At 27.9% G+C, this 13,739-nt stretch overlaps 1 protein-coding gene across 1 annotated transcript in view; it reads right to left on the bottom strand.

Moving 5' to 3' along the window:
* The window catches only part of LOC136983338 (restin homolog), a 92,465-nt gene that overhangs the window by 33,968 nt on the left and 44,758 nt on the right, over positions 1-13,739 (bottom strand). The gene's annotated exons all lie outside the window — the stretch shown is intronic.

The raw sequence follows: 13,739 nt of genomic DNA, 5'->3' as shown, positions 1-13,739 counted from the left end.
TAATGATTTGTAAGAAGGCAGAACAGTGGCATTAATTTTGGACGGCCTCGGCCGATCTCTTCCCGTTAGAGGCCTTGCATCGTTCCAATGTTTAGTTGGTGCTTCTGTTATTTCTAAACTATCCTCTTCGAATCTAGTCTCGGAAGATAACAAACTGGTATGATATTGATAACTTTTTTGAACGATTCTCCGTTCCTTGCGCCTATGGCTAACATCGTTGACTCTATTGTCACTCTGAGCATTCTTTCTTCTAAGTTTAAAAAGTTGAAGGAAAAAATTTAAGCATTTTTTTTCGGTTGTGATGTCCAGAGAACGAATACCCGATTTTATCCGAAAGGATCCATCCAAGTGTCTGCTCCATTTCACTTTCATTGCCAATGGTCGACGGCAACTTTCGATCGCTTCACAAATAGAAACAACAAAAGATAACACGATCTAAACTATTAATGCGGGAGGAGGGTCATGTGCATCGACGCCTGCCTGTCTGATGTCTGGGTTGTCCTACTGAATGCGGCGATTGTTGTGCTTCCACCTTTCGCTTTATCCTTTTATTCCTTTATCACTGGATGATTGGAATTTTACTGTACGATGTTACCTAACGGATCGACCGATTATAAAAAAATATTTTTTTTTGTTTTTGGAATAAGTTCGGGTGTATCTGAAAGATCTATCTATCGATAATTTAAATCTCAAGCTAAGAGGTTTAGATATTGGTGTGGGGTTTTTAAACAATAAATTGAGATAGGAATAGACCATTCCAAATGTAACTTCCTATCTTTAACTATGTTATCTTTAATACGATACGACGGAACACATTATATCAAACAGAGCGAAAATTTGTTGTGTAAATTACTTTTAAAAGAAATAATAATATACTCTGTTAAGAACAATTTTTTTTTTAAAATTTGTTTATAATGATAGAACAGAATTCAACACTAAAGAAAGTACACTTTGCCCGGCAACGTAAGCGTAATGGAACGTGGCGCCGTTTTTTGTTTTTTTTTTTGCGTTCGATAATACATAACTAATTGATGGATCACGTAAATATCCAGTAAATTCAACAGGCAATTAAAGTATTTAAAAGTATTGTAAATATTTAAACAAATGTTAATCGAAAAAATATCAGCTCCTTGTTGGCTGGAATCTACTATGATACAGCATTTTAGTTAAGGATTATAATTATCTGAACACCTTTGTCTTTTGGACTTTTGTTATTAAAAGAAATTTTGATAAAATATAAAATTTTTCATTTACTTTTCGAAAGTTTTTAATTTAAAGATTACTTTTAAAATTTTTTATATAAATCTTAAAATCATTTAAAATTTAAAATTTTGATAATTCAAAACTTTGTTTTAAATTAATATTTAATAATTCAGTTTTGAAATAATTTTTCATATATTGAAGTCTGAGAGCCTATATTAGTGCTTTATGCAATAATTATTAAAAAAATGATGAAACAAATAAGTTAATTTAAATTATTATTAGGTGTAGAATATGTAAAAGATAAAATTTGGTTAGTTAGGATATATTAAAATTAAAAAATAGAAAAAAAACTACAGTAGCTGCAATTTTCACTTTAATAAAATGAAATAAATTATTTAATAGATATACTGTAAAATATACATTTAACTATGTTTGCTTAGATTCATTCGATTTTAGTATAAATTGCTATAATTTTGATTCAGTGTATTAAATGTAATAGTTTGAATATTTGATAACATATAAAACACATCCTTAATAAAATTACCTGTAAATTTTTCATTCAAACTTAGAAAAAAAATTAAGATTTTTTGGTAAGTTAATATAGAGAAATAAATAGTTATATTTGAAATAGTGTCATTTATTGAAACAAAATCTCAAATTGCTAATAAATAAAATATATTCTTATAAACTGAAACTATCACTCTTATCAGATATGCAGATAAATTCTTTAAAGAAAGACTATAAATAGGAAAAATGGAAACAGTAAAACAATTTTTCTCCAAAATAATCAAACTATGTTCATTACATGCATTTTACTACCTTATTTTTGGAATAAAAAAAAATATTAATTATAAATTTAATGAATGAATAATAAAAAGTGACACATTATTTATATATATGTTACATTTTAATTTAATACATTTTTAACTTTATTGTTTTTAAAACTATTCAAATGTTAATTCTAAAAAAACCTCAATTTGTCTTTTTCTGTACCATATCTATCAAAATTACATAACAAATTATTATTCTACATCAATGCTTTTCTGAAAATAATGCTTAATAAAAATTAGTAATGAAACAAATTTTAAATAAGACAACTTGAATTTATTCTAAATTTCAAAATTTTAATGAATATTTATGTATTTTAAATATTGTTATATTTCTTCAGTTTCTTTCTCAAGTGGCAAAGTAATTAACTATAAACAATTTTCAGCTACAATATTTACTATCATTTAGTGAAATAAATATAAATCTAATAAATAATACCATATACTATATGTTTTGCCTTATAAAGTGCATTTATATTGGGACTCAACATTTTTCATATCCCTTTTTGGAAAAAAACATTCTTCACAGTATAAGAGGTATTTGACTGAGAGGACCTATAGGATCCTAATTTTCAGATAAATTTTAGATACAAAAAAGTGTGTCTTATAAGGCAAAAAATATGGTAATTTCACAAATTAAAAATTATAGTTGTAAATACTTTAAAATGCATATGTTCATGTGCTAAATAACTAAAACATATTAAGTTTATTAAATTACTATATTTGTGTTATTTATCTCATTTAGCTCATTAGATAAAATTTGAATTGTTTAAACTTTTTAAAATTTGTTTTTCTTGTAATATATGTGAAAATGTTTAAAAGTTATAATTGACTTTGCTTATACTTTGTATTAGAATTTAACCTGATGCTGTACTAGAATTATACTGTTAATTATGTATGAACTGAACTTGAGATTAGTTTTTAAAAAAATTTCAACTTAAAATTGGCTTAAAATCAATTTTTATGACAAAGTTTTATAACTTAATATTCTTACCTGATGCTTAGTGCAAGCCATTTAGATTCTGACTGATAACTTAAAAAAACTTTGGAAAGTTGCTTACTTCTTTTAAATCCTTGTCTGTTTATATTGGTAATATGAGTATATTAGCTTAGAAATCAAGTTTCTGCTGGTTTATTCTTTCATCACCTGAAGTCATTTGATAAAACACTGGCAAACTTGAACTCACTTAGGATTTTTGTCTGATATAAGGTTTCTTATTTTGTGGGTTATAAGCCCATTACAAAGAGTTTTATGTTTCATGGTTATGTTTATTGTTATTTCAAATTTTATCTTTCTTTGTAATCAAATGCAACTGTGCATGTCTCTCTTTAAATATCGATTATGTTCAGATATTTAAAAAGTGTTCTGTTTGGTTTTCATTGTATACCGCCTGATCATTTCAAATGAATGAAAACACTTGTATGAAGCATGCAATACCATAATGTTGTAAATGCCATTTTTCTCTAAATGCATTTTATTGAAGAAATAAATTCTAAACACAATGTTTTCTGCTGCAAAGAAGTATTGTGGCAATAGTGGCACTGTAAGTGGCTATAGTTTGAAATTGAATTTATGTGCAAGCTATAATGTTTTAAGTGCAAGTCACATGACTTCTGGCACAAAGCATTATGGCTTATGTTTATATTATTTTGTTAGTAGGTTACAAATTCTCTGGAATGAGTTTTTTACCATTTCATAGTAAAATTGAAATTAATTCCTCCAAGACTTGAAGGAATTCATTCACTAGAAAGTGTCTCTCTCTCTGAAACTCTTCAAGTCTGAAATATATTATATATAATAGCAACAAATTGAACCTTTAAAGAAATTCCAGGAAATTAATTGCAAACTCAATAATCAATTGCAACCTCTAACATTTCAATCTACTTAGGAGATCTTCAGGATTCATTAAATTGGAATGCAGAAATTGGAACGTTTTTAAAAATTATTTAAAAATGTATGAACGAGAATTTTTCAACTAATTCTCTTAAAAATTTAAAATAATATTTTAAATTGATTAAATCGAATTTAAATTTCTCCAAAATAATTTTTAATTCAACTGTTCCCTTAGGTATAATGATTGCCATGCATAAGATACTTGTCCTTCCTCTTTGAAATTAATGCAACGGCCACAGATTGTTATTTATTGTTTTCAAGATATGCAGTATTTGTTTTTACCTTCAAATGAGAATCATTTAAAAATGCTTCCAGATTTTCATGGAAAAAATTTCTGTAACAGTAATTTTGAGATAAAAAATAATAATTTTCATGTATGAATTTGCAATTAATTATCCTGGAATTTCTTTAAAGGTTCAATTCATTGCTATTATGTCTCTCTCTCTCTCCTGAAAAATTTGTTTTTGGCATTTACATTACAGCATTGCATGCCTCATATATATATATGTAATTCAATCTAAAAAAAAAAAAAATACCTTTATTTATATATATAGCTGTGGTATTTCAAAATATGTAATCACAAACACATCAAGGGCATATCCAGGAGATGCTTATGATACTGTAGCACCATCCTGATACCAAAGCAATCAATTTTATTACTTTAAAATAAAAATAAATAAAATAATGCATATTGAATAACTTCAATAACAAAGTAATATTTTGCAAACAGTAAAAAAAGCAGAAAAATTTAAACTAATAGTTCTTGAAAACATATCAAAAAGTGTGGAGTATATACTTAAGATGCTGTAATTTAAATTCAAAATAAGTAATTTCAATAATTTCTATTGACAATAAAAATGTAATGATTTTATACTCTATTTCTCCTTTTGGAATCATACCAATTAAAAATCATACTGTAATTTGTATGATTTATAATCAATCAATTATCTATTTTCCATCTTACAGTTAACAATTTTACAAAGCTAATGAAAAAGAATGATGTAAAAAGTTAGGGAACTAAGGTAATTGAATAACATTCACCAAAAAACTGGTAGAGAACACACGCCTTATAATCCCCTTAGAACTGTCTTGTACTGTATTCTAAAAATCCTGGATATGCCATTGATACATGTGATAGTGTAATATGAAAATTTTGCATTAAATTGCTGTTTGTTAATAGAGATAATTTATCATCTACACAATATACATGAATAATGCATTGACTCATCCAAAATTAGCTTAAAATCTGACATTCTCCGTAATGGGAATAAATATCCATCTATACCTTTGTTTGTGAACCTTATAAATATTGTGAACCTTATAAATATCCATCTATACCATGTTAGTAAAATGAAAGAATCAAGAAAATATGAAACCTCTTCATAAGTACTTGGTATGAAAAGTATTCCTAAAAATTAAAAAAATGCTTACTATTTTACTCAACTTGCAGCTTGAGAAATGAAAAACTTGTTTTCTATAAAAGGAGGAAAAAAGTCATTATGTGCAAAAACAGTGGTCAACAGATTCATTTATCTAAGAAAAAGAATTGTTGTATGAGAGATGTTGATTAATCCTGGAAAAGTTTATCTATTTGCAGTGTGCATTAAACTTGGTCTGACAAAAAATTTTTGTAGACAATGGATTCAACTAGTTCTCCATTTATGTAATTAAAGAATAAATTTCCAAAACTGAATGATATTAAAATCAAAGAAGGTATATTTATAGATCCTCAAATACAAAAGTTAATAAATGAACATTTTGAAGATTGGCAGAATGAAACAGAAATTCATGTTTAGCATTTTTTAAAATTATAAACTTTTTTAGAAATAATACAGTAGGAAACTACTCTGAAATATTTTGTATGATTTTAGACTATTTCATGTTAATAGCTTTTAAACATTTCTGAGAATCCATGCCATCAATGGTGAAAATTATAATTTCATCAGAACATCTAATAAAAAAATAAAAAAAACACAGTACCATGGCAAGTAAATTCAAATATGATAGCTCTATACTACTATATACTTAATTTTCTTGGGAAATCTCTCTCTTAACTATAATTACATTTTAAACAATATAAACAGATTATGTATTACTAAAGAAATGTAAAATTGTATAAAAGTTATATATGATATCACTCAACTTCACATGATGGGAAAAAAATTAAGAACATATTCAGCTTAAAAATTAACATATTCACTCAATACTATGGCTGACAGAAAATCAGTCATTTTGTTGTGTAGTATAATCAGAATTAATTTATGACTTTTTCAGTTGTTTTCAGAGTTTGAATCATTACAGATTGTTATTTATTGTTTTCAAGATATGCAGTATTTGTTTTTACCTTCAAATGAGAATCATTTAAAAACGCTTCCAGATTTTCATGGAAAATATTTCTATAACAGTAATTTTGAGATAAAAAAATAATTTTCATGTATGAATTTGAATGGATATTTCATATTTTAAAATTGATGTAAATGGGAAAATGATTTTGTTCAAATACCTTCTCAACTGCTATTATTCATAAAATTTCATATAAAATTCTAATCAGTATTTTTCACTGATTTCATAAATAGAATATTCATCTACAAAAGAGGCAGTAACTAAGTAAATATAATGTAAGATTCTTAAATATCATCATTATGAGATCCATACTTAAATATATGTAATGTGTGAATGTCTTCATCTATCATAATATCATTGCAAATAATTGATATTTAGCTATTATCAGCATAGACTTACTGGAAATACTGTATGAAACATATTTTCAGTAATTATTTTAATCCATGTATACTAACCTATAATTTAAAGGTGAATCCAGCTTGCAAGAAATGTTTATGCAGTCTGTACACAATTTTGATACATTAAATTTTTTTTCATGAAAGAAAACTTTGCAGTGAAATGCAAGTAAATGCACTTTGCTACAAGAATTACAAAACTTTACGTATCTCATTAAAATAAGTTTAATTTTAAGAATTTTATTTTGCACAAATCACAATCATTAGGTTAAATAATAATTATTTTATCATCAATGATGTTTTTTCTTCTTCCAGAGCATAGTAACCTTATTTATTCGTGGAATTTAGGAATTAAATAGTAAATTCAAATGCATGAATGAATGTCATTTCTCAATGTTAAGTTTTCATCGGATTTGTTTTTACAAATTTACCTTATTTAAAGAGTATAATATAAATAAAAGCTCAGATGAATATACATCATTCTGTTAATTAATAGTTATTATTTTGACATTTTCTCATATGCAAAATTTAAAGAAATTATTTTAAGATTAATTTCTCATTCATAGTTATTTTATATATGTACTAATATGAAACAGAAATTTTATGATTTTTACACATTACATACAATTGTAAGAAATGGGAATGTTAATTTCAAATCCATGCTTGGATACAATCATCACTTGTATTTCCTGTCTCCATCATGAACTGTGTGACAGGATGAAATTTGCAGATAAGAAATGCTCTGGAGCAGCAAGCAAATATTGATTTTGTATGAAACTTTGTAAAATTTGAACAAACTTTCAACATGCCTGGTGAAGCTGTATGACAAGTGTTCCAATTCATGGAAAGGACAAACTAGGTCTTTTAACAATGCCTAATCATTGGCTATTTCTGGTCAACAAATATCTGACCAAGAAAGATATAATAGTGTTTCTCTAATTTCCTTATACCTCTGATCCTATCTATCCCAACAGACATATCTGTTCCCTAAAATGAGAGAGAAGTTGACAAGTCACTGATTCCAATCAGTAACAAACGTTGAAGCCAGTGACAAAATCCCTAAGACATCGTAAACAAGTTCTGGGACTGTTCTGTCAAGTCTGGATAGCTACAGAAGGAATTTACTTTGAAGATGTGGTAATATAAAATTTTGTTTATTATGTAGTAAAATCTATACCAAAAGTTGCATCAATTTTTGACACTCATATCTGTAGAAAGTCTCTCTGTAAGTTGCATAATCTAATAATTTAACTTATAAAAGTAAAATGTCCAATAAATTCAATATTTTTCATATTTTAATTGGAACATGGAATAAAGTTCTAATTTTATTCTATCTAGAAATAAGTTCTAATTTCAAGAAAAATTGTTAAGTAAAATTTTCATTTAATACGTGACAGTTTATTATTTTATATTTAAATGTGTTACTCCTCTTCCTAGAGCTGAGAAATAGCACAACCTGATTTGACTTAAATTTTGTTCAATAGTAACCCTAATTTTAAATTTTAAACACAGTAGGCCCTCATTTTAATGGACTAATCAGGTAAGGAGTGTCTACTATTGCCAAAAATCATTAAATCAAATGTATTTTAAAAATATATATTAACAACAGAAATACAGCATACAGGGTGTATTAAAGCATTATCATAATGTATAAATATAAATAAATTATTATAATAATATACATTGAGTATTTATACTCATTGATCCAATCTTTTAGAATCTATACTTCTCTCCAGGAATCAGATATTTTTAAATTAAACATTGTAATATGTTTTAATATGAAATATTTTCCTTGAAAAAAAATATATGTATTCTGACTTTCCTTAAAACTTATATTATTGATTGAAACTGAATAGAAATAAGATATTAAATACATTGGAAAATAATTAGTTTTAATTTCTTTGTATATTTTTTTTAGTTTAATTTACTTTAATCAAAATTTATATCAATATCAAATGAAATCCTCAGTAAAAAATCAAAATTCATAAGTCTCTCTACATAAAAAAGTTAAGAGTGAAAGATAACCGTAAATGAAATAGAATATAGAAAGTAACATATATATAAAGTAGAAAATATACACAAAGATAAAATTCTTAAAAGGACAAAAAAAAAATATGAAATATAATAATAATAACAACTTTATTCTAATGGCCAAACCTTGCATAATAAACATAGTTATTGGTTTAAAAATATTAAAAACAAACATACATACCAACAAAGCTGCAAGTCAACCTTTTTACCAAATTGATTTAACTACTTAATAAATGCAACCAAAAACATTCTCTGGCTAATTAGTCAATATATGTTGTAAAATTGAAAATAAACAAAAGAAAGAAAAGAAATAAAAAAGTAATGTATCAGAAAAAAATATTATAGAAAACCTTCGTTAGTTCAAAATTCAAGGGACGAAATAATCACAACTTTGAATTATCAAGTTTCAAATTATCCAAGATTTACATATTTCTGTACAATATGCCAAATGCCATGTAACTGATGCAATTTATTAAGCAAACGATATAAGGTTATGTATACAGAATGCTATTTTCGTTAAATAATAATAATATAAATAAACTGCAGGTAAACAGCATGTGTCCAGTGAGAACCTCACAGGTAGCCAGGTAGGTTTTATAAAAAGTAAAACAGATTGCTTGAAATGTAGCCCAAATTATTTTTAAAGTGGCCCAAAAAGTAGTAAGTCATACAAATGAAGTAGCATAGAGACCTACAAATATTTCTATCTGTTACTTGTAGCCCATTCTTGCAATCCCAAAACCCAACCATATTTTTAGGAAATAGGGTAGTCCACCCAAAAATGTGTTACTGTAAAAGCAAAGCTATGTTGACCAGATCAGAGTTGTTTTTGGTCTATTTTTCAAACTATCTGAGTTTGAATTAACAAAGATTTCCTGTATATATATTTTTTATTTCATGATAAAATTACAGAACAAAAAATATTAAATATTTCATTTATGACGAGAAACAAGAAAAAAATGATTTGCTGTTTGCATTTCAATTTTTTTTAATGTAAATTAGAGTTACAAATAATTATTTCAAAATAATGTTTCTAAGCCAAATATTAAATGAAACAGATTATTTGATTATTAGATACTTGTAAAATTAATCCAGATAAATGAAGTATGGTTTCAAAATAAATTTAAGAAATTTTGTCTCATTTAGATTCACAAAAGATTATTTTTCTCACTATCTTCAGCATCTTTATATACACTAGTGTGCAAAACTTAAGCAACAATTGTTTTTCTTTTTGGGCCATAACTCCACAAGAAATCACCTGGGAGACATGACATTCAGAATAGACACAGTATTTTGTACTTAAAGGATGAAGAAAGCATACTAGTGCAAAAATGAATAGAACGCACACAGTGTGGAATCAAAGCCACCTTTTTATTGTAGTCTTGCACTGCATGTGCTGTCTGCATGCATTTTATGTGACCTCATGTCAACTGTGATATCTTCTTCCTGCATATACGAATCAGCTTTCTACTGAAATGGGTGTTCATTGTACTGATTGCAACAAGCCCTTTTACAATTTCATGGCTATCTGCTTAATTTTGCACACCAGTATATTTCATATTTTAGTTAATTCAAAAGTCAGTTTATTTTATCAGGAATTTGTGATATCTTGATCAAGATTGCTCAATTAATAGATGTGTTAAGCAATAGACAGTATAATCTAGACTTGAAACAAAGAGCAGATTTCAAAAACTTAATAATGATCTCTCACAGGAAGCAGTTTGCTCTCACCATCTCTTCAATTTATATACCTATGTCATACCAGCTAGTTTCTTATAAGTTTATATATACTGGTGGCGTTACCTTCAGTATTTACACCTTTGAAGAAACTAAGGCAATTCTGACTCATGAATGATGACCTATCTAACTTAGATATTTATTTCAGATGTTGATGTCTCCAATCCAAATCCAGAAAACCAACATATCTATATTTCATTTCAGTACAGCACATGCTCAATACCAACCTAATGTTACTTTTGAGAATCAAATTTTACATTTTAATAACACACTAAAATATCTCTGAGTAATATTGGATAGATTCCTCACCTACAGATCATCCCAACATATGGTCTGCAATAAGAGATATTACACATTAGGCGTTTTGAAGCACATGCTTTGGTAACGCATGTTTTAAAGAACCAAGAGGTCCGCATAGGTACACACACAAACGCACGGGTTCTGGCTAAGCGCGTGCCAAATGCACGTTGACAGATTTTGGTTAGAACATGTGTTGCACAGGTGTTAGCTATGCACTTTGAAATACATGCAAACATTTTGTTGTACATTCAATCACACGCTTTCGGGTAGAGTGGATGCACGTTGGCCAAAACGGAGAACGATCATTTCAATACTGATCTATTTATTGATGAAATCCAAAAGAGACCAGCCATTTGGGACATGGAAAATCCTAATTACAAAAATAGGGTACTGAAGAAATGAAACTGGGAGGAAATGGTAGAATTTTTTTGTGATTCTGAATATAATTTGGAGGGAAAAAACTGTCAGGTGAGTAATTTTATTATTTATTAAAATGTTTACAATAATTACACCATGATACTTAAATCATGTTGTCTTGCCAATGTAGTTTTCCTCGTTTACAAAATAGTTCGCAAATTTTTCTCTTGCAGTTCTAGCACACAAACTCCCTTGTAATATATTTTCTAAATTTATAGATTTTAACGGCAAAGCATAAAGTGTGTCTTCATATCTATAACCATCATGTACTCAAACGTAATTGTGCCATACTGTGCAAACTTTCATAATATTTTCCACAAACTCAATATCTACATCAATAGGTCTGTGAAATATTCGCCATTTGTTATTCGGTATTCCAAAAGTGCATTTGATATAGTGCCTTGCTCTCAATAATCTGTAATTGAATATTTTTTTTGGGTGTGCAAGTTGTTTTCCTCCATACAGGTGCATTACATTTGACATGATTCCAAAGGCTTCATCACCTACAAATAAGTGAGGTAATGGTGTTTTATCGACATTTGAAATGGGTTTCGGGTTAGGAATATTTAACTTTTCCATCTTTTTTTCATAAAAATCTGAATGTTGAAAAATAGCAGAATCACTGCTTTTGTCATAACATCCTATATCAACATATACAAAATAATTTGCATCACAAACTGCTAGTAAGACAGAAGAAAAATAGTTCTTGTAATTGAAATAAAGCAAGCCTGTATGTTTTGGTTGTATTATCTCTATGTTTTCCATCAATTGCACCAATACAATTTGGAAGGTTGGCATACTTCTTAAAACCTTCTTCAACTTCTTTCCATTTCTCTGTTGTCATTTCAGGCATGGATATGGATTTTAATTTGCCCCATAGCACTTTACAAATGTGTTTAGCTATCTTTATAATAGTCAATTTTCCAAGACAGTATCCATAATGCAAATCTGCAAACAAGCAGCCAGTCGCCAAGTACCCATGAAAATTAAAATTATTATTTTTTATTTTCAGGTACTACACTAATGAAAAAGTGGAAAAGCATTCAGGACAATTACATGAGGGAGTGTAAAAATCAAAAAAAGCTTTAGTCTAGATCTAGATCTTCCAAACATACGCCATATGTGTATTACAGAAAACTACAATTTCTTGAGAGTTTTACAGCAAATAATGATTCAGAGAGCAATTATGGAAACCAATCTTCTGAAACAACAAACACTGGTGTAGACAATTAAGACCTGATGCCACCTCCTAAACACCAAAACGAGGGGTCAAGGAAAAAACAAAAAATAAATGCTGTGGAACAACAAATCATTAACATTTTACAAAAAAGTTTGAATGCAAGAGAACAAAATGAAACAAGCCATCTAACAAAAAATGATAATGATAAATTATTCTGTTATCATTGTTCAGTGAATTAAAAAAAAGTATCCAAGAATCAACGCCTTACGACTAAAATTGAATTGCTCGATGTCATTCAAAGAGCACAGAACTGTCATCAGTCATTGTCACTACAAACAAATCAATACCAATACGCATATTCTACACCAACTTATTCTGGATATACCACAGCTAGACCCCCAACACCATCAGAATCTTCACAGCAATGGTCTACAACGCCAACGCCACCCCCGTCATCGTGGTTACCATCACCTTCCAGCCAAGATTCAGAAAACTTAGATTTATTCGAATAAATAAATGTACTTGCCTTAACATTATAATGAGTTTTTCTTCTAGAAAAATTGAGTCTCTTAAAATTGTTGATTCACCAGTAATATCCACTTTCATAATATGGAGTAAGTCATCAAACGATTTTATAGGCATTCTAAAATAATTAAAAAACTTGGATTCATATTGTCTTAGTTTTGGATACATCACCACAAACATTCCATGCGTCAGTCTATCTTGTAATATTAGGTGCACCCAAAATTCTCTTTGCCTCTACTGTCGTTTTTTATAGCAATGATAGAGGAGCCACACACAAGCAATCACTTCCACGTTCATTTCCAAACTGAACCAGTGTGCACAGCCTACTAATGGTCATTGAACACCGAGCTAAACGCATGGTGTGTACGCTGCTAATGTGCATTTAACACAACACCCAATGCAAAATTACTATCTCTAAAGTTTGAGTTTTAACTTAATTGACAGTTTAAAATATGTATGAAAAATACATTTAAACATTTTTAAAAAAAATTATTAACATTCCATAGAAAAGAGGCTTACGTACAGACTCTTCACAGCTCACATTTGTGGAATGTAAAATCCACTGAGTCTAATGGTAGGAGAATCAAATCATGTATTTGATTACTTCCTGAATATTTGATTTTTTGTATTTGACTACTAAAGTATTCATTCCTGTTGTAGAAATTGTTTCTCAGGAGGTAGCAATATTCAAACACTTGAGTGTTCATTTAGCAACTCACATAAGAACTGAATGCATTTGATTCTCCCAGCACATCTACCAATGTAGTCATCTGTGAAAAATAACCTTTCATATTATTATTATTAACTCTAACTGGTAATTAATTACAAATTATTAAACTTTTTAACAGTGTTTTGTAAGTAATTTTTGATTTTTTTTTGTTTAATTT

The sequence above is a fragment of the Centruroides vittatus genome, unplaced genomic scaffold, assembly GCF_030686945.1.
Source record: "Centruroides vittatus isolate TY-2023 unplaced genomic scaffold, ASM3068694v2 contig_880, whole genome shotgun sequence".
Taxonomy (NCBI): Eukaryota; Metazoa; Arthropoda; class Arachnida; order Scorpiones; family Buthidae; genus Centruroides; species Centruroides vittatus.
The sequence above is the reverse complement of the archived record's forward strand: the minus strand, read 5'-3'. Positions and strand labels throughout refer to the sequence as shown.